General features: G+C 41.0%; 1 long non-coding RNA gene across 1 annotated transcript in view; it reads right to left on the minus strand.

Moving 5' to 3' along the window:
* Positions 1-14,540: 14,540 nt before the first annotated feature.
* Positions 14,541-21,164, minus strand: part of LOC129635183 (uncharacterized) — a 236,949-nt gene continuing 230,325 nt past the window's right edge. Inside the window, exon 5 of the long non-coding RNA XR_008706142.1 lies at positions 14,541-14,644. This is a non-coding gene — a long non-coding RNA (uncharacterized LOC129635183). The remainder of the gene's footprint in view (positions 14,645-21,164) is intronic.

The raw sequence follows: 21,164 nt of genomic DNA on the forward strand, positions 1-21,164 counted from the left end.
TGAAGTAAAATTTCTTACTATAGCCATATGTTTCTATGTACATCTTGTATATTACAGTGCCTTTGTTCAGACTCTTAAGTCTTGAACCATTCCACATCATATGTCAAAATTCTTCTCAACCATCAATTCACAGGTGGAAAAAAAAATTCTCTTTCTCTGAATTCTTTAATTCAAAATCCTTTTAAGTAAGAATAAAATAAGATCCTATTAAGTAAGAATGTAAGTTCTGTAAGGGTAGATACTTTATTTTGTTCATTTCTCTATCTCCATTACTTGTTGAAAAGTGTCTTGTGTTAGTAGGCAATGCAAATTTCATGAATTAGTGCAACTGTCTTATTCCTAGCTTCTCTCCTCACCAGACTGCATGTTCACTGAGAGCAGAGAATTGTAATATTAATATGAATCACTCATGCACTGCCCAACCTGCATGTTTAACTTTTTATGCTAATAATTTTCAAACATATACCTAAATAGAGATAATAACTCTGACCCAAATAACCCATTTTTATTATAGCTAGTTTTCCTAGCTATAAAAGTCAAGCATCTAGCAATAAAAGTCAAGCAATTCAAAAGTGCACTCATGCACAAGCTAAAGATAGAGTGATTTCAAGGTACAAAATCAAATTTGTATTCTAAGTGTTACATTCCTCACTCAAAAGTCAAAATTTTCAGTGGTTTCATGTCCAGATCTTAATTTAATGGATCAATTCAATGAAACCTTCTAAAATGTCTCTTGGAAGATGAAATTAGCAAGTAAAATTTCTTCCTGAAGCATAATAGAATAGTAACATGCATATAATTTGTACTGGTTCTCCACATTTGTTTCATAAATGCCACATCCTAAAGCTCTTCATTATGATAGTTGAGTTTGTTGCATTTTTTTCCCAAGAAGAGTTAAAAAAAAAAAAAAAACTCACAGAGAGAAGTCCCAAGATTCTGCTAGGTGCCAGCAGATATTCGGCAAAAAATTTTTTTTAAATAAAGATGAAATGAATGAAAAATTTAAGTCTATGTCTCCAGATACCTCTACATTATTGAGCTTCAAAGGAAATTCTGACCCAAGATCATCTGTATCTTGGACATATGCTCTTTTTCTACAACACAGGGACTTATTTGTGAAATTATTATATGCTTCTGGAGTTCAACAAGGAGTAACAACCTCATAATTGAAAGTATCATGAACACTGTTGAACTGGGACCAGGAAGACAGGAAACATAAGACAAAAATATCAAGAGAAGCATCCTAGGCTAAGTAAGGAGTTGGTCCTCTAGAGGTGGGCAGCACACTTGTCAACAATTCCACCCAGTCTCAGCAGGCTCAGATATTGAAGGTGGCTGATACAGAGAGTTGGGCTCTGTAGCAAGTGTCCATGCCCAGAGAATTTTCTGCATCACATGAGTGGTAGCATCACAGTCCCAGCTTGTTTGAAATAGGACCCCAGTAGGAGAAGGCAATGGCACCCCACTCCAGTACTCTTGCCTGAAAAATCCCACGGACAGAGGAGCCTGGTAGGCTGTGGTCCATGGGGTCGCTAAGAATCGGACACGACTCAGCGACTTCACTTTCACTTTTCACTTTCATGCATTGGAGAAGGAAATGGCAACCCACTCCAGTGTTCTTGCCTGGAGAATCCCCGGGACGGGAAGCCTGGTGGGCTGCCATCTATGGGGTCGCATAGAGTCGGACATGACTGAAGCGACTTAGCAGCAGCAGCAGCAGCAGCAGGATAAAACAAGGCAAGCAAAGGATAAATCAGGTTATTGGACAGACTGGAATTCACTGCCAGGTTTTGGATGTAGCAGAGACATAGTAATAAACTCAGAAAACCAGGCACAAGTACAGTCCTGAGAGCTTGAAAATCAGAGCTATGATAAATAAGAAGTTCCCATTCATATCACCACCCCCCCCCCTTCCCAAACAGCATCAAACTACTCTCAGTCCACACCTGCTGATAGGGATGGAGTTCCTGTTACAGGGAAAGGCTAGAACTGGAACAGGACTTGGGGACAGACACAGCTGTGAGCAGGTCCTGAAGGCAGGAGAAGCAGGAGTGAAAATAGATACTACCTAATTAAGGCTTATTATGTACCAGACTTTGCACGTGTTTTCATATGCCTTACCTTTTACTACTAACATTACCACAACTACTCCATGAAACATTTACTGAACAATTATTACGGGCCAAACTACTGTTCTCTGTGTTTTACACAGATCATCCCATTTGTCCTCACAACAACGGTATGTGCTCAATACATTTTATCCCTGTTTCTTAGATATAGAAATTAGGATAAATAACTGATTGAAATCCTTGCCTCCAGGTCACACAGAGAACAAGTAGTATAGCTGGGATTATGACCCTGGCTCTCTGAATCTAGAGTTCCAATCACTGGCTCATGATTTCATTTAACTCTTAAGAGTAGCTTTTTCTAAGAGAAATTTATAGTTAATGAAGTAGACTCATTTGAGGTACCATAACTGGCCAAAGGTATGCAGGGCTTTCTGTAGTCTTAATTTTAGAGGTACAGGAAGACATGTGGGTCACCCATTACACAAATGGCAAGAGCACAGTGAAGATGCACATCCCCATCTGAATGCTGCGAATGGGCTACTTATACCAGGAATTTTCTTCAACTCCTGCTCTAAAGAGCTCAGTCCTTACCTCTTTCATTCCCTAGTCACCTCTCACAAATCTGGAATACAACTTTTTCTATTGTCCTTCCTTTCTTCTGTTTTCATTCCTGGAAACTGACTCGCATCGCAAATAAATCCTGGCCGAAGAAGACACACCCAGAAACTGGAAGAAGTCAGCCTGAAAGGTTTCTGGAATCCAGTAGTAGCAAATGAATCTCTAAATTACTGGTATTAACCAAATGTCTCACAAATCACCTCACTTCATTGCTTTCCCACATGACCACATCCACTCAGAGCCAACTCTTTCCTTGGCATGGTTCTTGATACCTGCTGTTCTTATAGTTGCCTGATCTAAGACATAAAAAGTTACTAGTCCCACTGTCCAACAGGTAGCATTTAACTAGTGGTGAAAAGGGGTGGGCAGTAGTGAGCCAGAATGAAATTATGAAGCCCCAAGTTGGACTAGATGTGGGTGGAGGAAGGCAGGAAAGAAAGAATGCAGAAGTCAGACAGCAAGAGTCACCATAAACTTCAGGGTTTAAATAAATATTAGACCAATTCCCTGAGAATACGGATGATTATTTTTGTCATTGCTTAGTGTATGGGCCATCAGGTACCAGAACAGGAACAAGGTTTCCCATAGGAAATAAATGTTAGCATAAATAAATGCAGTGGAAATAAATGATACCACCATTTTACCATGATCTGCTTTTAGAGTTTATTGCTATAAAGGAGGGCTTCCCTGATAGCTCAGTTGGTAAAGAATCTGTCCACAATGCACGAGACCCCAGTTAGATTCCTGGGTCAGGAAGATCCGCTAGAGAAGGGATAGGCTACCCACTCCAGTATTCCTGGGGTTCCATTGTGGCTCAGCTGGTAAAGAATCTTCCTGCAATGCGGAAGACCTGGGTTCGATTCCTGGGTTGGGAAGATCCCCTGGAGAAAGGAAAGGCTACCCCCTCCAGTATTGTGGCCTGGAGAATTCCATGGACTGTACAGTCCACGGGGTTGCAAAGAGTTGGACACGACTGAGCAACTTTCACTTCACTTCACGGAGTGTGCTGTACCTGCATTGTACCTGCATGACCACATTTTATCCTCAGAACAGCCCCGCAAGGGAGGTTATTTAAGTGCTTATTTCACTCACAAGGTTCCTAACTAAAATAATACAAAAAGCTATAACTGAAAAATAATCCCCTCACTAATCTTTGCTGCCATTTACCCCATTTCTAGTATCATCCTTATAGGTAATCACTTTGATTTGTCTCTGTTTACCTCTGTTTTCTTTAGTTTCTGCATACATACAGAAAAATGAAATTATATATTCTTATTTTCAATGAAGGGGGTAGTATTATTCACACTACCTTACACACAAGGAATCCAAAGTCTGAAGAAGTTGACCGAATCTTTCTCTGGGCTGGTCAAGAATCCACCTACTCCCACAGTCATTTTAGATTACAGGATCCAGCCTGAGAGTCAAGAATCAAGGGATTCCGCTGAGAGAGGCCCTAGCTTCTGAATTAAAGGTCCGTGGTTGAGTAATCAGATTTGAAAGTTTGAAAAGTGTCATGCCCTTGCTCTGTGGGTCTAAGGAACTAAGGTACCACTAAGGCCTGGAGCTGGACGTTTTCATGCACTGTTCAATGGGGGTCCTTTTGCAAGCTTCTTAAGATGAAAGAATGGGATATACATGCCTAGAATAAGTTTGTCAGATAAAATGCAGAGTGTTCAGTTAAATTTGAATTTCAGATAAACAATGAATGATTTTTTGGTATAAGTATACCCTGCACAGTATTTAAATGCATGTTCTATAATTTTTATTGCTAAGTTTTGCTAAACCTGGCAGCCCTAACACAGAATAGTTTGGGAACTTTGGCCTTTATGTCTTTAAAGGACAAGTGGCCTTAGGTTAGAAGGACTGAAGGGACTCCAGAAGTTGGGATGAGCTGGGACTTATTCCTTTATATAGATCCTTTATAGATCTTGCCAACCCAGGGATTGAACCCAGGTCTCCCACATTGCAGGTGGATTCTTTACCAGGTGAGCCACAAGGAAAGCCCTTCTCTATAGCAATAAATTTTAAAGCAGATCATGTTCTAGGTTTCATGGACCTCAAAAATAGAGAAGAACACCTGGGTCATTTCTGGGAACATAGCTTTGTAAGACTTTCCTCAACTCCAATTAAACTGCCACCAACAGGGCATGAGAATGGCAGCTGCAGCCTTACCTGGCCACTTCATTATTGGCATTTCCTTGAATTTTTTGTCATCATTAATGTACCAGATGTGAAATAATAATTATGTTGCTTTGGTTTCATTTTCTTGATTATTTTAAAAGAGTCTTCTGTCATTCTTTACTTTTTGTGCTTTCCTTCATGTAAAAGAAAAATCTTTAATACATCAATGTTAAAAGTTTGAGAGCTCATCAGAATTTATTGTAGCTATTAGACTGCTGTCTGTCATATCTGACAAAAACATTTTCTGCTTTGCTTCTTATCCTTTACTTTAATTTTTAATTTACAGATATTTTAATGTTTATTCCCATGAGTCTAACAATATGTTTTCCTTTGTAGTTATCTCTATTACTTCAAAGCAATAGGAAGAAAGTTGCCATTACTGTATGGTTGTCATAAATATTTTATTTCCTGTTTGTCTTCCTATGTTTAAAAACATTAATGGACTTTTAAATCTAATGAATCTCAAAGAGCAGTTTGAGAATCATCTGCAAAAGATTATTTATTTTGTTTGCTTAATTATTGTAAGATCCATGACAAACCTAATTAATCAAAATTTCTCTAGAAGGATCATAGAAATGTGTGTTTTTAACTGTCCTCTAGGTGATTCTTCTGTACCTGATGCTTGAAAACCACTTATTTAAACCATATGAAATTTATTTTGCATTTATGCTCATAGGTAATAAATTGACTCAGAATAATTTAAGCCAGAAGAGAATTCATTGGAAAGATTGGGGAGATTTTACAGAATTGAAGTGAGAGCTGAGGAGGTTGGCTTGGAGAGAGAATAACCAGGCAGCTCTGGGAATCTTGGCAGAAGAAACTACTCATCAGACATAAAAGGAATATGACAGCGAAAGAAAGGAGCTGTCCCCTTCTCATCCACCAAAACGCCAGCACCATGGGGGCAGGCACCTCTCCTGGTCCATGGGAGGTTCTCAATACATTTTCCCCCTTTGCTCCATTCACAGTTTCTTGAGACAGGCTCCGATTATTCTTACTTGGGTGACAGCCACCTCTTGACCAGAAAAAGGCAAAGAACCTTGATTTATAGTCCCACCCACACTGCACACACAAAGAAGAGAGGTTTTTCCCCCCAAGCAAAGTTAAGATTTATTATCATAGGAAGGAGAAATAGATTCTAGGTGATTTAAAAACAATTTTCCAGTATATCATGGTAAAAGGTATCATGCTAAGATAATTTTTTCCCAAATTGTTCTTCAGTTATTCCCAGTATCACTTTAAAAAAAAAAAAGATTTTTTGATGTGGATCATTTTTTTAAAAGCATTTATTGAGTTTGTAGCAATATTGCTTCTTTTTTTTTAATGTTTTGGTTTTTTTTTTGGCCAATAGTTCCAAATTTTGATCCTTGGGGTACTTAAAACTTATATGTAGGAGTTATCTATGACATGTGGGATTGTAGCTCCCTGACCAGGGATCAAACTCATACACCTTGCATTGGAAAGCAAAGTCTTAACTACTAGACCACCAGGGAAGTCCCCCAATATCACTTATTATTCATCAGTCTTTCCAATCTTCCTTATATAGAGTACTTTACTTAAACATAGGATACATTGCTACACCTAACCACATCTTTAAAGAGATTCGAATTTCATGCCATTGCTTTGTAATTGTTTCTCTAAAACACTAATTTACTCCTACTTAAGACACAAGATTGCCCATCACTTTTCAGAACTATAAAGTAATTAAATAAACTTCCCCATTGCACTACCTACATGGCTCCATTCTCTACAAATATGCTCCTATTTTTAATGATCTTATTCTTGGCATTGTAAACATCTTTCACTTCCCTCTAGAGCTAAACTGTATGTTTACTTAGCAATGAACTCCACTCTGTTTTTCCTTTAGGTACTCTCCAGTCGAAGAAAGACTGATCCTAAAATAATATACATTTTCTTCTTTGAACTTCTTTATAAAGGTGATCCCAGCCTTTTTTATTTGAGTTTATTTTAGGAGAAAAGAAAGTTGTGGAAGTTCAAATAAGAAAGCTCTAACAATATGTACCTATAATTTCTCAAGTTTTTCTAGCATTCAAGGCAGCCCCGCCCCCATGCTTAATATCCAACTAATTTTGTCTCAGCCCTATCCTATATTTTATTTATTGTTTATGAAATATCCATATTTATTGGGTGTGGGCTTCTCCTCGTTATTCTTGAGAATCCTCAGGGAGTATTTCCACACTGTAACAGATCCACCTTGATCTTCATTTATCATCTCTCACTTGGGGCATGTCTGCTGGTCACCTCTTACCATCTCACAGGTGTTTTACAAGCTCTCACTATAAGACTTTGTTAAAGGGCACAACCTCAAGGACATGGTCCTTGTCTTGGTCCTGTCTTGTTATAGCCCATACCAGGCGGGTTCAAGCCCTGTCCTAATTCTCTATATTCCAGCACATGCCAGCTCTGATATCTGATAACATACTATTGAAATCTTGAGAATAATACAAGGAAAAGGAAAATTTTAAACTCGATAGCAGACAGCACAACTTCTAGGATCTACAGGTCTGAAGTTTATTTGCTTGCCCAGTACACAGAACTATAGTCCAAGGACTGGGTCACCTGCTTCAGGAGAGCTTTGTTTATTTTTCTCTTTTGCCCTCTGAGTCCAGGCTTTTACTTACTCCCTTCAGCCCCAGAGAAAGGAGGAAGCAGAGCCACCCCCTCCCCTAATCCCAGGCTCTATTCATTTCTTCATTCAAAGAATCAAAATAAAAATATATTGTTTCCACCATGCTAGCGCCCAAACAGAGCAATTCTAGTGGTATAAAGTGTCATGCTCTCCATGTTTATCCAGCTTTAAAAGATGGGGCGGTGAGGGTAGGGAGGGGTACGGAACACTTTAACCCACAATGAACCGCAGCAGCTATATAGCTCCTGCTTACACCTCATCCTGAAGGAACGATCAGACCTGACTGCTACCTGTTGGGAGAGATCTAGTTTTGTGAAAACCTAACAATAGTATTTAAGCAGACAAATTCCCTAAGGTGGGGGCGTGTGTGTGTGTGTATGTGTGTGATTTTCTGGGACAGACCAAATTAAATCTACATAAGAAATAAAATGCCTCTTCTCTGTAAGGCCATAGTCCTATTGAAGATACTCACAATTTTTGTTATGATAGACTACCTTATATCTTTGTCCGATGAAGAGTTGGACATGACTGAGCAATTGAACTGGACTGACCTTATATCCCAACCTGAAATCTTAAGCATGATTTGAGTGATTTAGTGGGTTCAGAGTTTCCTTGAGTACAGTAATGAGTGGGCGTTTGTCTTACACATATATGATTAACATGTACCCACTAAAGACTCATGGCTAAGTATGCAGACCAAGAAGGAAAAACTAATCCTTAAATTTCCTGCCGAAGAATTGCAAGGTTTATAAGGAGGAATTTGGTGAGCTACAAGCTGAAAGTTCATGCTGGCAACTGGTACTTTCAGCAACAAGATCTAGTCTAAGAAACAAATATCACACTGCTGCCAGCAAAGGCAGGTTCCCATCATATTTGTTGTACAGATGCTTGGACCACAAAAGACTCAGTCAGGAGTAACAATGCAGAATGCCATAGGGAGCTGCTGACAACTGAGGCTGAAGGGAGGACTTTGATTTATTTCTTACTTGCTCTGGTTTTCCTTAGGATGCAATCCTGAACACAAAATACCAGAAGTAAGAGTTTGCTCTGCTGGAGACACCTGCAGAAGACCCAGGAGCCTGGGATGTGAGGGCACTCCACTGCAGGTCTTTACCATTTACAAACTAGGTGGCTGTAACTCTGGGCAAGTCATTTCACCTCTGTACACTAGATAGAAAACAGTGCAGTTGACTGAGAATTGGAGTGTGGTTTAATAGTTTACAAGCCTGGAAGACTGAGGAGACTGACAGAAGTGAGCTCCTAACAGGGGTTGGATGTAGATGCACAGAGAAAGAAACATGGGCTCCATCTTACAAGTGAGTAGCTTCTTCCTGCCAGATAATCCTAGCTCTATGCCTCTTCCTGTTTTTCCTTTTCACACTTTTTACAAAAGTTGAAAGGAAACCCAATAGAGAATTCTTTCGACAATAGTTACTATGCTATGGAACTACTTCACGTTGTGGCCAAGTCCTGCCCTCTAGCGGTCTAAAAATGGCAATGCCTCATCATTAAATTATTTTTTAACTTTATGACAATTTTTAATGGTTGGGTGACCTCTGCTGTTATTAGTCATGTCTTAGATTGGGGAACTAAGTGGGACTTTAAAATTCATCTAGTCGGTTCCATTTCATAATTTAACCCTTCCAAAATTATACTCAGTTCCTGCTTCATCAACCACTTCCATGTAAAGATAGCAGACTAAAACAAGATCACAAAAACTTCTTTGCATTTATGATGAAATGGTTATTTCTTTAAGGCCAATAATTAATTAATCAGCAATAACCAGAAAGGAAAGGAGTAGCACTTGTGACAGGACAGCTCCTAAGGCCACACCCATCTCCCCAAAACAGAATTAGTCAACAAAATACTAGGAATTCAAAATAACATTGTCTAATTGAACCCGTGGCAGATTCATGTTGATGTATGGCAAAACCAATACAATATTGTAAAGTAATTAGCCTCTAGTTAAAATACATAAATTAAAAAAAAGAAAATTTAAAAAAAAAGAAAAAAGAAAAGTAAAGGAAAAGCTGCAATCAGCTCTTCAACCATCCTGTGAAGGAAGGTAGGCAAGTTGGTCCCAGGTAAAGTGGGAAAGGTGTGAAGGAGAATTCGTTTATATATACCACACCAGAAAAGCTATAAGCAAAGTTACTTATTGCTAAACATGAACAAAATGAAAAGAATTAGTATAGAAATTACAAAAGCCTACCACAAGGAAAATGAGTAATATATCAGGCAAGACAGATAAACAAAAATGCTCAGGAAGAAAATAAAAGCCAAAAGAGAAATGCTGATTCCCTTTCAGTGCTTCATTACAGAGAATTCATTAAACTATGAATTCAATAAGACAAGACCTCAAAGAAAAATCATAAAATAATTACTAAGATGGAAGAAGAGACTATAGAGCTAAGAAAAAACAGAGAAATGAAACAACTTTGTTATAGATTTAATAAGTTATAAATGGCAGAAAAGAAAAGTGGAACTGAAAATGTCATAGAGAGGCAGCTGGGTGCAATCACAGAAAGTTCAGAGAGAAAAAATGTGATTAAAGGAAAGGTGAAAAGGATAGAGAGAAAACAATCATCCAACATGACAATTTGCATCCTTAGAGTATAAAGATAAACAAAAATGAATTCAAAGATATAACCTAGAATTTCCTAAAATGAAGAACTGTATTCACAGATAGGAAGGGAACACCTTAGGTCAAGAAAATTTGATACTAATCAAAATTGACATCTTTCCTGGTTACATAATTAAATGTTAAAGAAAAAAATCCATCAGACATTCAGGGAGACAAAGGCAAAGTGTTCTTACTGTTTTATCAGTTTGCTTTCAAAGAATTTTATGGTACAGTTTGCCCCCCTCTCTCTCATAACTAGAGAAACTGCATATCAACCTACCATCCCAGGTAAGAGGTTTTTTAAAAACTGTTTACAATGTTTCCAATACTGCATTACGAATATGACTGGAATGCTGCATGCCATAAAAATTGTATAACATTATACATTAGTGTATAAGCTAGGCTACCATAAAGCAATTAAATTGCTACTTCTCTGTTATCAATGCATGGGTTGTTATACTTGTAAATAAAAATGCATTTCCTTTTTGTATTATCTTTTCATTGTTTTAAAATTTTATTTATGTTTTAACTGAAGAATAATTGCTTTACAGAATTTTGTTTTTACTGTCAAACATCAGCATGAATCAGTCATAGGTAAACATATGTCCCCTGCCTTTTGAAACTCACTCCCATTTTTGATGTTTAGTCTTAGTAGTGTGCATAACATCTACAGTGCTTTGTATCATGTAAGACAATACGAATGCTGGTGCTGACAGACGGGCTACTCATCTTGTAAAGAGGTGATGTAAACTTACGGTAAACACGATACTGATAAAAAATACAGTATGGTACATATATCTTATCTCCTTATGACTTTTTCTAACAGCATTTTCTTCTCTCTAGTTTGCTTTATTGTGAGAATATGTTAATCAACTATCGATGCTACTGGTAAGACTTCTGGTCATCAGTAGGCTATTGGTAGTTAAGTTTAAGTACAGTCAAAAGTTACACAAAGATTTTCAACTGCACAGGGTTCAGCACCCTTTACCACCACATTGTTCAATAATCAACTGCAATCCCAGCTGAACAATAATAAAGAACTCATGAGTGAAAAAACTATGAAAAAGAGAACTATTGTGAAATGCTGCTATGGCCTAATACTTGCGTCCACCCAAAATTCACATGTTGAAATCCTAATGCCCGAGGCGACGGTATTAGAAGACAGGGCCTTTGGGAGGAGATTAGGTCATGAGGGTGGTGCTCTCATAAATGGGATTCATGCCCTTAAAAAAGAGACCTCAGAGTGATCCTTTGCCCCTACCAGTATGTGTGAATATAGCAAAAAGATGGCCATGTAGGAAGTGGGCACTCATTAGGCATCTGACAAGGCCAGCACCTTGGATTTCATAGCCTCCAGAATTGTTACACATAAATACTTGTCTATAAGCCAGCCAGCTGTGAGTATCATAACAGTCCAAATGGACTAAGATAAACATCAAGGTTACTTAATTTCAGAGCTAAAGCTAATCATGTATTGACATGAAGGAAGCATAAAAAGAAAATAAGCCTTAACAAGGTGAAACTATTATAAGTAAAATCTGGAAAAGTGAGGTGTGAGGAAAAGTAAGCATAGCACTTCTCTTCTCTTTAGTAGTAGGGGTTTAGCCAACTACAGCCTCAGGCCAAACCCAGCCCACCACCTGCTAATAGGTAAAGATTTATTGGAACACTGTCACACTCAGTCATTAAGTATTGTCTGACTGCTTTCTTGTTATAATGGCAGAGCAGAATGGTTGTGCTGTTGTTGTTTAGCCTCCAAGTCATGTCTGATTCTTTTGCGACCCTGTAGCTCACAAGGCTACTCTGTCCATGGAACTTCCCAGGCAAGAATACTGGAGTGGGTTGCCATTTCTTTCTCCAGGAGATCTTTCCAGAGTAGAGACTGAGCCCATCTCCTAAATTGGCAGGCAGATTCTTTACCAATGACCCATGAGGGAGGCCCCGAAAAGACTGTAACCCTTTGCAAAAAAAAAAAAAAAAAGTTTGCTGACTTGTTTTATAACACAGATAATATCAATATATAAATAAGTTATACAGATATATTCATATAACTACAATCAAAACATGTAACTTTAAAAATGACTGTGTCTTTCAAGCTGCTATAGTAACTGTTTTAACTGTGGAGGGATCTTTATTGAGCACATTTTTATCCAACCTGTGTAGCTGAATACATGCACATGTCTAAAATAATGTTCACTGAATGTTAATTCTTGTTACTTCTAAGTGGTAAGATCTGGAGTAATTTTCTGCTTTTTTACCTTTGTACATTGCTTGAATTCTTTTGTAATGAACATGTGCAATTAAAAACCAAACAGTAAAGTGATTAATTACTCCTAAAAAATAAAGGTTTCCTTGGAAGGAAACTTATGACCAACCTAGATAGCATATTCAAAAGCAGAGACATCACTTTGCCAACAAAGGTCCATCTAGTCAAGGCTATGGTTTTTCCAGTATTCATGTATGGATGTGAAAGTTGGACTCGGAAGAAAGCTGAGTGCCAAAGAATTGATGCTTTTGAACTGTGGTGTTGGAGAAGACTCTTGAGAGTCCCTTGGACTGCAAGGAGATCCAACCAGTCCATTCTGAAGGAGATCAGCCCTGGGATTTCTTTGGAAGGAATGATGCAATAGCTGAAACTCCAGTACTTTGGCCACCTCATGCGAAGAGGTGACTCATTAGAAAAGACTCTGATGCTGGGAGGGATTGGGGGCAGGAGGAGAAGGGGACGACAGAGGATGAGATGGCTGGATGGCATCACCAACTCGATGGACATGAGTTTGAGTAAACTCCGGGAGTTGGTGATGGACAGGGTGGCCTGGCGTGCTGCGATTCATGGGGTCACAAAGAGTCAGACACGACTGAGCGACTGAACTGAACTGAACTGAACTGAATTGACTGAAAAAATAAAAGGGCCACCTCATTCCATTTCCAACCCTGCTTTACTTAGAAGGTTGAACCTACTGGATGGTAGCTTCTTCACCCCCTTTTTCTCTTCACTTAAAAATGTTGATATGTCTGTTTTGAAAATGTGATTGGAGAATTTCATAATCAACAGTAGGGAGATTCCTTTCTTCAGTTTGTAAAAGATCTGCCTTCAAATCAAATGAGAATTAAAGAGTTCTTGGAACAGCAGAGGGCACCCTTCTCCACGTTTATGGGACTGGATAACACTTCCCAGAAGCTACAGCAGTTCAAACGAGAGTGTGTACCTGCCTCGCCCTGCCTTTCAGAAGTGGTGTGAATGGCAGTCACTGAACACCTCTGGGACTCAGCTTCTCTACCTCCCACTCCTGCCCACCACAAAGCCATCCTCCACACTGCAGAGCAGGCCAGGCCACTGTCCTGGCAGCAACCCTGCTGTACTTGGAATCAATCTTACACTCCCAAACCAAGGCTGAGCAGAGCCCTGCCTCTTCCCACTCCTGCCACGTCATCGCACCACCACATATACCCTATGCTCCAGCACACTGGCGTTTTGTCAATACCTAGAACCTATTAAGCTCTTTCCCACCTGTGCACCTTTACGCTCGCTGTTTCCCCTGCTGATCTCTTTCCTCTCCTGAGCTCATTCGCATTAAAGAATCCTTCTCAGTGTTTAAACCTGATTAACTGTCACCTCCTCAGAGAAGCCCTCCCTGATGACTTATCAAAAATCTCACCCACTTTATTTTCTATCACTGAACTGTATGTATGGTCTTACTTGTACTTACCACTATCTGCAATTGTGTTACTTGCTTAATTGTTTTTGCCCATCTCCCACTGGAGCTTAATTCACATGACAGCAGGAATCTGCCTGTCTTCTCTGGTATCTTTAGCAGCTTACCAGAGCTTGGCAATTAGTAAGCTAATATGTGTACTGACTGCTCCCTCAAGGTTATTATAAGAAGAAATAGTGTAAAGGCCCTTGTAATGGGCTGAATTGTGTTCCCCCAAATCCACATGCTGAACATGTATTTTTGTGGTTCACACATTTCCTTCTTACCTGAACAATGGAAATGCTACAGAAATACTAACTCAACTTTTATTTCACTTCTTTTTACCTGTATGTTCTATCAACACTGCCTATCTTCACCTTACCTATGAGTAAGGAAGGACTAAGAAGAAAGGAACTATAGGAAGGAAACGTCCTTTCTTCCTATGTCCTAATTTTCAGCCTAAGTGTTGTCTAATACAGAGAAGTAACATGAATAAGAAAGGATATGATGGGGACCCTTGGCCACTTGTGGTTCTTAGAATGCCACCGTCTTCCTTTTGTTTTCAAAGCAAGTTCTGATTTGAACAAAGACATGACCTCTCAGTGGTACATATAGCACACTTGCCTGGTACTCACTTGAGTCTCGATGAACTTCCATGCATCATGGGTGCTGCTGAATTCTGTGTTCATGGGACATCACGAATGTCATATGCAAACTGGGCTTCAAGGATCATCAGTGGACATGTATATTACATGTGTATCTCCTTTGCTCACATGCATGATCACTCCATTGTCCCACTGGACTTTACCTACAAAACACAAGTTCAAAGATAAAATTATTAAGAATTTCAAGATAGCCACAACAGAGCATTAAACTAAACACAAGACCTGCTGAGTGGGGGTCCCTGTGCAACTAACTACATGGATTGCAAACCCTTGAAGCCAGCTCTGAGAAAGAAGGGAAGCCATCATTCAAGAGCAAAAAATTAAGTGGGTCCCAGACTAATTGGACTGGACTAACTGGAAGTCCACCCAGGACTTCCCTGGTGGCTCAGACGGTAAAGCGTCTGCCTACAATGTGGGAGACCTGGGTTCGATCCCTGGTTCAAGAAGATCCCCTGGAGAAGGAAATGGCAACCCACTCCAGTACTCTTGCCTGGAGAATTCCATGGATGGAGGAATCTGGTAGGCTACAGTTCATGGGGTTGCAAAGAGTCGGACACGACTGAGCAACTTCACTACTACAGACTAACTGAAAACAAACTGGCAAAGAATCAGCACCCTGTGGAGTCCCTAAAGCCTTCCTAAAAAGAAGTCCCAAAGTGAAGTTTAATATCCAGTTATTAAGAGTAGAAATAGGAATTAACTAATTTTCACTATTGGTCTATGGTATCTCAGGTCCAGTGAATTTTGTGAGACTGTGTTGGTGTGTGCTAAGTCGCTTCAGTTGTGTCCAACTCTTTGTGATCCCATGGGCTGTAGCCCACCAGGCTCCTCTGTCCATGGATTCTCCAGGCAAGAATACTGGAGTGGGTTGCCATGCCCTCTTTCAGGGGATCTTCCCAACCCAGGGATTGAACCTGTATCTCTTATGTCTCCTGCATTGGCAGGTGGGTTCTTTACCACTAGTGACACCTGGGAAGCCCAATTTTGTGAGACTGAGAACCTATAAAACAAAATCCCTTTTTTAGGAGGATTGTGCCTGAGTTCTCAAAAATCAATGTGCAAACCTTCAAGAACCCATTCTACTTCTACAATAAAAGTGACCTGGATCTGTCAGTGCTGGGACAACATTCAGCCCTTTAATAAGGCAAAGCCCAGTTGGGTACCTTGCTAAGACCACAAAAAGGAAGCAACCAGGTGCCATGGAATCCATGGGCTGGAAGCCTGGAGACCCCGGTAGGGTGACCAACTCTGATAGGAAGTGTGTGACCTTAATAACTCAGAAACACTGAGTCTCATTTCTCTCTTTTACAAAACAAGAGAGTTGGATCTGGTGATCCCCAAGGGCCATACTGAGCTAAAAATAACCAGAACCAGCAAAACTTTGTGAGACTGGAGAAGGCAGAGAGAAAAGAGTGACAAAGTCACGTGGGATAACTTGACAGTGAATAATGAACTGGAGACGGTTTTAGAAACTACTGTGAACTGGTCCTAAACAGCTCTTTGCAGGCCTTGAAAGTTTCCTGGCTGCTTATGGTCTGACTTCTTCCAGGCCGAGGGACTGTGGGCTGGGGCAGTGGTTAGCAGTAGCTTTTCTCTCCAGCCTGCTTTCCTGCCTGCCATCTGGGGCACTGTCTTCCTTCTCGTTACTCCCAAGACAACTTTGACCAATTTGTTACCCTGGGCCAGAGAAAGATCCTGAAGGACTTGTGACTTCTCTAATGCTTTTCAGTACCACTGTTTTTCTTATTGAGGCTTCCCAGGGGCCTCAATGGTAAAGAATCCGCCTGCCAACGTAGGAGGTGCAAGGATCGAACAAGGGTTCGATCCCTGGATCAGAAAGATTTGCTGGAGAAGGAAATGGCAACCCACTCCAGTATTCTTGCTTGGAAAATGCCATGGACAGAGGAGCCTAGCGGGCTATAATCCATGGGGTTGCAAAAGCACTGGACGCCACTGAGCGACTGAGCATACACACACACACATTTTTCTTATTAACCCATTCCTGACTTTTGATCACCGTACATCTCTGGGAACACTGGTGGAAACAAAGTTGTCAAGAGGCAGGAGAGTTTGAAGAAAGTAAAATAGGGTGAAAACCTGAGCCCCAGCTATGATGCTGACAAGGTGAGCGACCTCAAACAGTTCCCTTCTTCCTGTGGTTATTTTTTTGTCCCCTCTCCAGCATCTCTTCTCAGGTGGAAGCACCCTGTTCACTTGTGGACACATTCCTATTATGAAATCCTAGTGTTTATGGGGGACTGACACTTCTCCCAGCTCTCAAGTAAGCTCATAAGGCCTCAATCCAGTTCGGATATCCTATCCCTCTGGCCACAGTGACGGAGCAGGGCTAAGAACAGGACCTGGTTAGAGCCAATGAGAAGATCTGAGACCTGTAAAAGGGCTTCTGGGAGAGATAGGTTTGCTATCTGTTCACTGGATTTAAAGGCATGAGCTTGTGAGGCTTGGAGCCGCAATTGCCATCTTGCTATTATGAATCTGAGCCAGTCTGAATGAAGCCAACAAATGCATGACGAAAAGCAGAACAAATAGAAAAGTACAGACACTGTGCCTCAGTGACATTTTCTGAGCCTCTAGATCAAACTGTGAAGTGAAAGTGAAGTTTGCTCAGTCATGTCCGACTCTTTGCAACCTCATGGACTATATACTCCATGGAATTCTCCAGGCCAGAATATTTGAGTGGGTAGCCTTTCTGTTCTCCAGAGGATCCTCCCAACCCAGGGATCAAACCCAGGTCTCCCACATTGCAGGCGAATTCTTTACCAGCTGAGCCAAAGGGGAAGCCCAAGAATACTGGACAAGGTAACCTATCCCTTCTCCAGTGGATCTTCCCAACCCAAGAATCAAACCAGGATCTTCTACATTGCAGGCAGATTCTTTACCAACTGAGATCAAACTGTGCCTGTAGTCAAAAAGCACCCCTGGATCTGAGCCAATAAATCTGCCTATTTAAGCTGCTTTAACCTGAGATTTTGCTAACTTGCAAGAATAGTAACTCTAGCTACTATACTTCATTTCTCTGGGAATAATTCCTTCTACTGTAAAATAGCCATTTTATGGATAATAATTAGCATAGGCCAGCATAATGGTATTACCTTTCCAGGTGTGGCCATAATTCCAGGGTGGTAGCAAAAACAACTTTTCAAAATGCCAAGAACTGATTTCTTCACCTAGTAAGCATCAAATTTCATGTTCTCATGAACATGTTGCACAGAAGCCTCTAATAGATGTAATTACAATTGTTCACACATAGTATAATTTTGTATTTCTAGCTGAGGTCTCTTCTGAAACTCAGATGCCATATCCAACTAAATACTGGATACCTCCATCTAGACGTTCTAGTCATCTCAACCTACAGGTCCCAAACAAAATATTGATCCTCCATGTTCCAATCCCCACCCTGTTCCCAGTCAGAATTAACAGCACCATCATTCACCCAGTTGCCCAAACCTGAAACCTGTAAATTTCCCTTTCCCCTCTCCTCCTTCCTTCACAATCCATTCCGTCTGCAAGCCTCCTGAAGTCTGTCTTCCAAACAGCTCTCATATTTTCACCTTTCTCTTTAGCGCTCCCGGGGGCCATCAATATCCTAACCAGCCATTGAAGAGATCTCTAACTGATCTGAGGAGGTTTCTCTCCTTTCGGGTTCTGGTTTCAGTCCCTTCTCCTAATTTCTTTGTGCCCAAAAGTGGTGAGAGCTCTGCTGCTCCCACCCCTGCTGGACCACGTGAGCCTTTGCAGTTTCTTTCTATAGATAAACCTTCCCTAGATTGCCATAATGTGAGGTCCTGTCTGTTTCTCCCTGGGACCCTAATCCTTACACACCTTCTCATGAGCACGTCACTCCCAATGAAAATGACCCTGTAGGAACCTTCCTTTTCTGTCCTCCTCTTCTAGACTTCTATTATGTCTCCTGGAGGGGAGGACAGAGGATGGTAGTAAGGCTAGCTTAGGCTTTTAGGAAGCCCTGAAGATCTGTGGGGAGAGGGCTGTCCTGGCTGGCCCCAGCTGTTGAAAACTCTTTTTAGAATAAGGAACTAACTCCTTTGTCCATTGTTTGGGCCCTGTTTGTCAATGCTGGAGCAATAGGCAAAATATGGCCAACCATCTTCTTACAGCATCTGGTACAGGACTTAATCAAGTTTCCAAACACACACCAGGTTTGTCACCAAAGATCTTTCAATTGCTAGCTGATATCTTCTGTTTATTGTCTCTTGCTAAAGCTTTGCCATGAATGCTTATGGATGGGCTGTACTTGGGTAACTAGTGGTTGCTTCTACCTGGAGCAAGACAGATGAGGGAAGCAGAACAAACACACCCAGCCCGACCCAGTCGATAGTGAACTCTTGCATCTGAGAATGTCGGATTTGTGTAGTGTGTCGCATTTTAACAAGAGCTTTCATCCCCCATCTGCCGGCACATGGCTGAGTAATCAATAAATGTTTTGTAAGTGATTGAATGATCTGTAGTCATTTTCTCCTCTTCAAAATGACTATATGAAGTAAGCAGAACAGGGACTACCATTCCCGTTTTACAGACAAGGAAACTTGAACCCAAGGTGGTGGAATAAATTTCCTGAAATGACACGGCCAGCAGCTACAGCAGTTCAAAGCAGAATGTGGGTGTGTTGGGCGCCTACACCAGTTCATTTTGAAAGAAGACGGGCCACTGTCAGAAAGGGAAGGGCTCCTGACGAGGTAGGGGGTGGGATCGCGTTCCAGCTCCACAGGCGCTACTACAGCCCAGTTGCGAGCTGCCATGGGGATCTGCTGAGTAGGCAGAAGTTCAGCCTGCTAACCGGCAGCGAATGGAGCAAAAGGAAAAAGAAAAAGGTCTTCCGGTGCCAAGACTCCAGGGAAAGATTTGTTGACTTTTTGCTTCATATCGACAACTTCCAAGTAGGCTTTGAAGCTAACTTTTTGATATAAGGGCTCCCTGGGGTGAGTGGGGAGTTCAGGACCTTGTTGCTGTGCTTCAGGCAACCACAAACCCACAGCAGCTCCAGGAAGATGCCTGAATTACATGGAAAGTGGCAAGGAACTACGGAGAAAACAGAGAACTCCCAGGAAAGTGGAGACAGAAAAACAAGAATTCAAAGGGCAAAACAAGAGCTGCCACAGGGATGGGAGGCTGCCACTAGTGCTGTGCCTCCAGGCTGCCAGAGGGGCTTCTCCCTGAGTCCTTCACCACCAGACTGTCCAGTACAAAACTGAACAGGAGGGGTCCAAGAGAACCAGCAGTCCTAGCTCTCAGCCAAATCTCTTAAAACGGATTTCTGGGTGGAAGGATCTTCTGAAAGCACAGATGTGAACATGTACATACAGCCCCTGACTGTGGGTTCTTATGGCTCCCTATCTCCCACAGAATGAAGTCTGTGCTTCTCCACAGACCTCACAAGTACTACTAAATGTCTCTCTCCACATCCAACAGTTTTCTTGAATCTGGGCATCTGTGAAGGTTTTCTTTTCCCTTGCTAATTCCTGTTGACCCTAAGGGTTGAGGTTCAATGTTACTTTCTCCAGGGACACTCTCCAATCCCATTTCCACCCCTACATTAGGTCCAGAGTTTCTTTTATACATTCCCATGGCATCGTGGACCTTTTTATGAAAGCCACACTGCCACTCCAATAAGTGCCTGTGTTGCATCCTCGGCTACGTCTCCCACATGAAGTAGAGGCCCTGGCCCTTAGGAAATGTCCATTAAGTCTCTGTTGAACAAAGAAGTGGGAGAAAAATTCAACATCTCCACAACAATCTTCTACCTCGCCAAGCAAGGTAGGAAAGGGAAATAACCAAGTATGGTGGCGGGGTAGGGGGCAGGATCTGAGCAAAGAGGTTTTTTCTAAGGACAGAAACCCAGAAAACTAAATGGTCCTTAATCTAGGGGTCATCAAGAAGCATATTATCTCCTTGATAATTGTTCAGTTATAATTGCCTTTGCTGGAAAGAAGGGCCTTCTTGGAAGTACTGTAGAGATTTGGAGATGTCCTTCTGTAAGAATAAAAGAGAATACAAATCAACCAAGCATCTGAATGTCCAAAAAGAGATCACACACAACTGAGTAAGTGAACAAGAGAGCCAGTGTGGGGCTGATGAAGTCACCCCAGCCAGAAGGACAAGCTGCTTCTCAGTTCCAGCCAATTGTTGAAACGCAAGAATGCAAGGCACTGTTTGCCAGAGAAGCAAGAAGTACATGTAGTCTCTCTGTGTACGTAAGCCTCTCCAACTTGTTTATATTTTTAAAAATCAACTTGTGTGAGCCCTGAGGTGCCAACGTTTGACCTTTGTACCAACAAACCTGGCCTCCCTATTTATCTAAACAGGTTGACACCAAAGCTCCAAAAACCATGACTCACAACCCAAAGAAAGTGATCACTACATGAGCGACTAAATAAGGACAGAGACTTGTCTGCATCAATTATTGGCACATAATAAGTGGTCAGTAAATAGCTGCTGAGTGGGAGAAAGGATAAATGAGTGACAAATGTATGTCTGTAGTTCATGATTTCTACCACTAGGTGGTAAAGTTTCGTTTTTTTGTTTTTGTTTTTTTTCTGCAGATGGAAGCATCATGTTGGAGATTTCTGAGTGGGAGGATTTACCTAAAGCAAAACAATTCTCTAAAGAAATAGCACCTTTTATTAA

Source organism: Bubalus kerabau, chromosome 1, assembly GCF_029407905.1.
Source record: "Bubalus kerabau isolate K-KA32 ecotype Philippines breed swamp buffalo chromosome 1, PCC_UOA_SB_1v2, whole genome shotgun sequence".
Classification (NCBI taxonomy): Eukaryota; Metazoa; Chordata; class Mammalia; order Artiodactyla; family Bovidae; genus Bubalus; species Bubalus kerabau.